The sequence below is a fragment of the Octodon degus genome, unplaced genomic scaffold, assembly GCF_000260255.1.
Source record: "Octodon degus isolate 3935 unplaced genomic scaffold, OctDeg1.0 scaffold00055, whole genome shotgun sequence".
Lineage (NCBI taxonomy): Eukaryota > Metazoa > Chordata > Mammalia > Rodentia > Octodontidae > Octodon > Octodon degus.
In genome coordinates, this window is record NW_004524631.1 from 1,180,835 (window position 1) to 1,188,076 (window position 7,242).

Here is a 7,242-nt window from a genome sequence, read left to right on the forward strand (position 1 = left end):
CTCTCCTCTTGTTCTGGAAGGTTATTTATAGTTTTATAAAACAATAAAGACATTTTGGCTTGTCCTGTGCAGGAAAACATAGAAAATCTCAAGCAAAGCTGCATAAAACAACTTTAAGTATACTTACTGAGAATGACAATAATAGTAAAGATTTTATATGTAAGTACTGAAGATTCTGAAAGGCCATCAAGACAGCACAGGTTGGTACCCTGGGTTCTCTTTGCATTGTGCATTTTTTCCCAAAGAAGGACAAATAATGACGTGACACATATTTAATCTCACTGGACTTTTTTTTTTTTTTTTTACTCAGATGTTCTCTGAGGCACACTAATTATGAAAAAGAGTGTCAGACATCAAATATAATGTCTCTCCAGAGTTACAGAAGGGCATGGGGTAAGGAAAAATCAGAATTAACCTTTCCTTGCTGCAGTACACAGAGAAAAAATGAAAAGAGCAACAGAGCAGATATTGAGCTTACTGACAAAAAGAAAAATTTCAAGGGGACTAGTGAGCCATTTCATTCCCTTAAATGGATTAAAAAGCAATTCAGACACTAGACACAAAGTAGCATGAAACAATCCCAGAAAGTTAAACCTATAAATTGAGGTACTTATAAAAGCAGAATTAAAACATGCATGATTTTTAATTTTTTTTTTTTTTACTTTTCACACTATTATGTTCTCTCATATAATTTTAACCAGTTTTACCTGCTTAAGCTATACTTTTTCTCAAAGGACAATTCAACATTTTCGCCAGTTCTCAATTATTAGATCTAATAAAGATTAGGAAGGGAGATATTCAAAAATAATATAGACAGACAGACAGACAGACAGACAGACAGACAGACATTTCATCTGAGTTTCAACTTGCCAATCAATAACTTATTCATGTTGAGCTCAGGTAATTTATTTATATAATCAAAGAATTTCTTCTAGGTACTTTACCAAATTTGTACTTGACAACCTTTTGCATTTTGCTAAAGATTTACCACTTTATTATAGATTCAGATTTAATTGCAAACTCCTTTCAAAATCTGACACAAAGCTACCATCTTTTATGGGTCCTATATATTATTTTGTTCTCTTCTATAAATTCATTCCTTGGCAGATGTATGCACAGAAAACTAGTATTAGAAAAATGTCTTCATTTTGGAAGTGTCCTAAACAACATCATATCTGCATATATATTTATAGATAATTATCTATAACATCCCCAAAGTAATGGTTATTTAGTATGTGCTGTACTATATCATTTATCATAAATGCACTGCTTGAGATTGGCAGAATTGAGAATTGAGCAGAGCCTGAGGAATTTCTATCTAGTCAATGTGCTCATTTATGATAGGAGGCCTCAATTTGAGTTAACAACTGAACCAATTTAATTAATCTATAAGAATACACTAACCCATTTCATGCATTTGCACCTAGTATACTGTATTACACAGATCTAAAGAGTGGCACAAAAAAGCCTGAAAGGAATATGTACACAGATTCAAAAGATATGGAAATAGCTGAAGGGTAAGAGTCTTTTCTTTTGTTTTGTTTTGTATTTAGGGAAGGGTCTACAGGGTGTTTAGGGTCTCAGGACTAGATTAGACTCATAGTGATCCACCTGTTTCCAGCCTCCCAAGTGCTGGGATTACAGGTGTACGCCACCACACCCAGTCTCCATGGCTGTCTCAGCAAGCCCCAGGGATGGGGCTTGCAGGCCCGGGGATTGAATGCCTGACCCCTGTGCCTGCTTGAAGGTTCTTTAATCAGCTGGACTATTTGGCTGGCCCTTTTTTTTTTTTTTTTGTACCAGGCATTGAACTCAGGATCTTGTGTTTGTCAGGCAGGCACTAATGCAGATGAGCTATGTATCTGACATGAAATGACATGTATTTTGGCCTGAAGGTTTGTGTTATTTCCCCCCAAATGTCCATTTTTTCAAACTGTATCTAGTTTCAGCTGCTCACACTAATGTGGTGGTATTTGGAGGTGAGGTCTTCAGGAGGCAATTATGCTTATCTGATAGCATGCTGTTGGAGTGCCCATGACAGGATCTGTGCATTACAAAACGAGAGATCAGTTTTAGCAAGCAGGTAGCACTGTCAAACCAGAAAGGCCTGTTGGTGATCTGAATTTGCAAATGCCTCTAGAACTCTGAGCAATAGGTACTCATTGTTTAAACCATCCAATCATAGGTAATTTTGGAATAGTAGTCTAGGTGAAGACAGAATGCAAGGAAACCCTTTTGTATGAAATTCCCCTCAGGTCATTTCACAAAAATATTTCTCCCATCCAAGTACTAACCAGGCTGGACCCTGCTTAGCTTCCAAGACCAGAACAGATCGAGTGCATTCAGAGCAGTATGGCTGTAGACACAAAAATGTTTCTTCAAAGGCAACATCACAAGGCAACATCACAAGGAAAGTAATAAATAATTACCACAGTCTATAGAATTAGTGTAAATATAATTTTTTTTCAGAGTTTGGAATTTCACATATGACTATAGGAGTGGTGAAAAAAATGACAAGTGTGGAATAGTAAGACCCTAGCAACAATAAAATTTTAACAGTTGTTGTCCATGTGACATTTTTCAAGAACACAGAGAAGATAATAAGGCACAGAAATATACCTTTCACAAGGCTAGAAATTCCACTGTCACAAATGATTTATAGCAATTTACTGTGAAGAAGAAATTGATTACATTATTTTATTCTCAAGTACTATAAGAAGGTTATATTGTAGGAGACAGAGAAGAAAGGGGCTAAAGGGTGGTTAGCATTTATGAAACAAACATACCAAACAAGTTGAAGGGTAAAATGTCCATGAAGAGATAAAAAACTAAATGAAATATGGTACGTATGCATAATGGAGCACTACTTTGTCATAAAGAAGAGTACATTTGAGTCATTCATAGGCAAATGGAAGCACCTTGAGACTGTAAGTTTCAATGAAATAAATTCTGCACATGGCTGAAATATCAGTTTCTCTTATATGAGAAACTAAAAATCTGAGTGATTAAAGACCAAATGAAAAGATAGAAAACAGGAAAAAAAGATACATGTCTTTTGTAAATGGGAAGGGGCCAGAAGATGGAGGCAGATGTAAAAAGAATTACTATGTATTATGTACAAGCACCAATTCCCACAATGAATGCAAACACTTTGGACTGCAAACATGTACTAATAAATATAAAACTTTCAGAGAAGAAGATAAATTACAACCTCAACTACCCTATCAAATTTTTGAAGTGAATGCTGCCTCTCTCATTTTTTTTTTTTTAATCTCATGGGGACTTAGAATAAAAGAATTACTTAGTGTCTATCCTAGGTTTGCCTATACAAAACTGAAAAGACATAACTATATCTGCATTCTTGCATACAATTTATTATTTTGCTAAAATCTAGGCAGATCTGTAGTATCAATATCTAATCACAAAATTTATACAAATTACAAAATATGAATTCTATTACATAACAGTATGTAAGAAAATAAATCTATTGAAATAGTAGGCTTTTATACAATTCTTAAAGTAAACATTTTATGTTCACCAAAACAATCTAAGATTTTCCTTATTTAATATTAAAGTTTATAGCTATGGAGAATTTTTTACAAATAAAGCATTCATATGCACACTAAAGATATATTTTTATTTCTTGTAAGCATTTATCTCAGTATTAGAAACATAGATGCCACACTCACATTTACTTCTAATGATCCATGTAAAATGAAATATAGGCAAATGACAACCTACTTTAATCCTTGCTGGCAATTATATCAGCTTAATTTCAAATTGTTTTTTGCTCATCAAAATGCTGAAAATTATTTCCCATTATATTTGTACTGAAAGTTACAGTTCTTCTAGTCATAAATTAAGGATAATAGATACTTGTCTTAGAAAATAAGATACATTTCTGTTTCTCTGGGAAAAAAAGTTAATACGTACTAAAAAGAATCATTTATAGGGGCCAGGGAGATGGCTCAGTGGAATAAGTGCTTCCCTTGCAAGCGCAAGGGTCTGAGTTCAATCCCTGGTTCTTCAAAAAAAAAAAAAAAGAGTCATTTACAAACTATACATGAGCATAAAAATCCATGTTCTCTGTTCATCAACTTGTGGTCATGAAGAAGTTTCTGGAAGTTTGTATCATTCCTGATTATTTACACTAACATTTGTATGCATACATACTAAATAACTGCTTTATGTGCTTTCTCAGATCTACTTTTCACTCCTTTTAGAACATTCTAAAAATTAATATCCAAGTCATAGTCATTCTTATCAAATTTATTTTGTTAAATGTTAAGGTCAGGCACACTACAAGTACAGAATTTGATTCTGAATGCTAAATGTGTTCAGAAAATGAGTTAGTGTGTTAGATCTTATTTTTCTCAATATTAATTTTAACAAACCAGCTTGCACTGTCCTGGAAGGATATTAAGATTTCAGTAGTCAATAAATCATAGCATCTAAGATACACGTTTACTACATCTTCTTATATAAATAGTGCAATTATAAAATATTCAAATGGCAAAAATACAAACTTCATTGTGAAGCATTTTATTTATGTAAAGACTACTAGTCAGTGATCTTTTCTTGGTCACTCACCTGTGCATGATGTTTTTGTACACATACAAGTGGCCTCACATGGACTGCTCCAGGTTTCATCTCTTGAGGGAAATATTAAGCAGGGCGTGTCACCTACATACAAAGTCTGCAGTAATATCACCTAGGTTTTGTCAACCTATACATTTTTAATCACTTTGGCTATGCACCTGCTGTAATACAACTTGTCAATTTGGCAGGAAAGAGGGTCAAGGAATCCCTACACTGATCTCCTGTCCAGTATGCAGCTATTTTAACTTGGAAAATTTAAATATCATTAGGAGAGAGAATGCAGTTAAGGTTACTGACATTCAGGTCCTATACAGGAAAATTTATTCATGAAAGGTTCTAATGCTTTCCACAAAAGAAGCTGACATAAAACAGGACCACCATAGTTAATATCCATACACATGTTCACATGAAACTGGACAAGTGGGCACAAAGGCCTGATTAAACATAGCATGCATGTGCCCACAGGAAGTTAAGCAGCATGCTATCGGAGCATTGTAATGCCCCTGCAGGCAGTGGGCTGGATGCATGCTTTATACTAGGCAACAGAAATGAGGTGAGCACATCGGTAGCCTCATGCTGAGTGGGCACATTCTATAAATTAATGCTTTAAATTAACCAGACATACTAGTCATGCCAAAATGTTTATGTACAACTGCTTTCTAATCACCAAAGCACTCTTTTCATGTCTTTGATTGAAGAGATCTTTAGTTCTTGACAACCGACCCAATATTACATATTCTACTTTTTTTCCTCCCTCTACTCATTCACTTCTAGTCAGGATGACTTGTAAAATTTGAAACAGTTAAATAAATAAATAAACTTTTGGAAGAGAAACAGTAAAACATAAATTCCCAGGATTAGCATGTTGTATATAGTACACCTTCAATAGCTCCTCTTAAAAACGTAAACTTTTATAATGTCTAAATCTCACAACTAACCTGTGTTCAAAAGCTAAATAAAATAGGAAAGGTGCATTATTTTAGAAAATCCTGGAAACGCATTCTTTCAGAATGCATTAATGTATTAAAGTATTAATGCAGGGCTAGGGATATAGCTCAGCAGCACCGTGCCTACATGGCAAGTGCAAGTACTGAGTTCAATTTCCAGTATATATATAAAAAAGTATTAGTTTGGATGGGAGACAAACTGCACCTATTGTTCAATGCTTGCAATTTAGACAAAAATTCATTTGATATTAAAATGTTCCCTCCTATAATAAGATTTCTATAAATACAGGGCCTATGTCTATTTTTTTACTAATCTGTGAAGTTGCAATGGAAGCTGAATGGTAGCCCCCAAAATAAAATAAAGAATCTTGTACTTTACTGAAAAATAAGAACAGATGCATATTTCAAAGCTAGAGCTTTAGATCATTCACCATTTTAAATTAATTTAAATAGACTGGAGTGTGCCACTGCTTCCAGAGCCCCTAGGAAGGACATTGTGAAAACTGGCCCTCTGTAGTTGGTTCCATATCCATGGATTCAATCAACCACAAATGAAAATTATCATAACAATAAATTATATTTTTACAGAAAATGCAAATACTTCTATTTCTTATCATATTCCTAAAAGATACTGTTTCATAAATATTTACTTAGCAGTTACATTGTATTAGTAGTTATTAACTATATATTATTTAAAACATTTGGAAGTATGTACATAAGTTATTATAAATAGTAAACCTTTTCCATTGAGGGACTTGAGCATTTGCAGGTTTTGATGATTATTTAATCCAATATCCCCTACAAACAAAGAATGACTATACCTGGAATGTTCCACAGATTCTTTGATCAATGGTTTTAATTACCAGGTGAGTTAAGAAGAAATGACTGCAAAAGAAGTAGGCAACAGTTATTATTCATTAGTCCCCACTATGAGAAGGTAGGGGGACCTTGTGACAAGAGAAGAAGAAACACAGAGTCCCTGATCATATGCTTATAAAAGCACCTTTAATGGGTGGTGAAATCGAGGTTAATAAATTCCCCACCTCACCAAAGGAGGCATCACAGTACCAAAGTGAAATTCCTTACTTTTAATTAGGTCTGAAAATTCGACATTAGTTATTACAAAATATCATCAAGCTTCATGAAATATATAATGCCATGTGGATACATTTAAATATTTATAAAACTCTCTGTATATGAAGTTTATTTTTCCCTTTTTGCATTACAGTATAGTGACTCCTTTAATAGGCTATGAGTTGTTATAGTTCATGTCTCCTTGAATTTAGCTTCAGTGGCTAAATTTCAAACACTATGACTGGTACAACATCATATTTCAATAAGTATTTGCTAGATACATGCTATGTTCGGGGCTAGAATGCTCTCCACAGGCACATGTGTTAAGGTTTGACCCCTAACTTGGCACTGTTGGAACTATGCCCTTTAAAAAACAGAGCACAGAGGGATGTCATAGGCCACTGCAAGCATGACCTAGAAGAGGACTTTAGTATTCCAGTCTCTTACTTCTCTCTTTCCTGGGTGCTATGAGGTGAACAGCTTCCTTTGGCACCCATTTCTGCCATATTGCCTGGCCAACACCTCAAAAGCAAGGAAGGCAGCTAACCATGGACTGAACCCTTCCAATTTGTGAGCCAAATTAAACCTCTCACCTATTATGTTAATTTTCTTTTCTTTTTTT

The 7,242-nt window shown here is 34.3% G+C and overlaps 1 protein-coding gene across 2 annotated transcripts in view; it reads right to left on the bottom strand.

The window, feature by feature from the left end:
* Naaladl2 (N-acetylated alpha-linked acidic dipeptidase like 2) overlaps positions 1–7,242 on the bottom strand; it is a 577,651-nt gene that overhangs the window by 437,202 nt on the left and 133,207 nt on the right. The gene's annotated exons all lie outside the window — the stretch shown is intronic.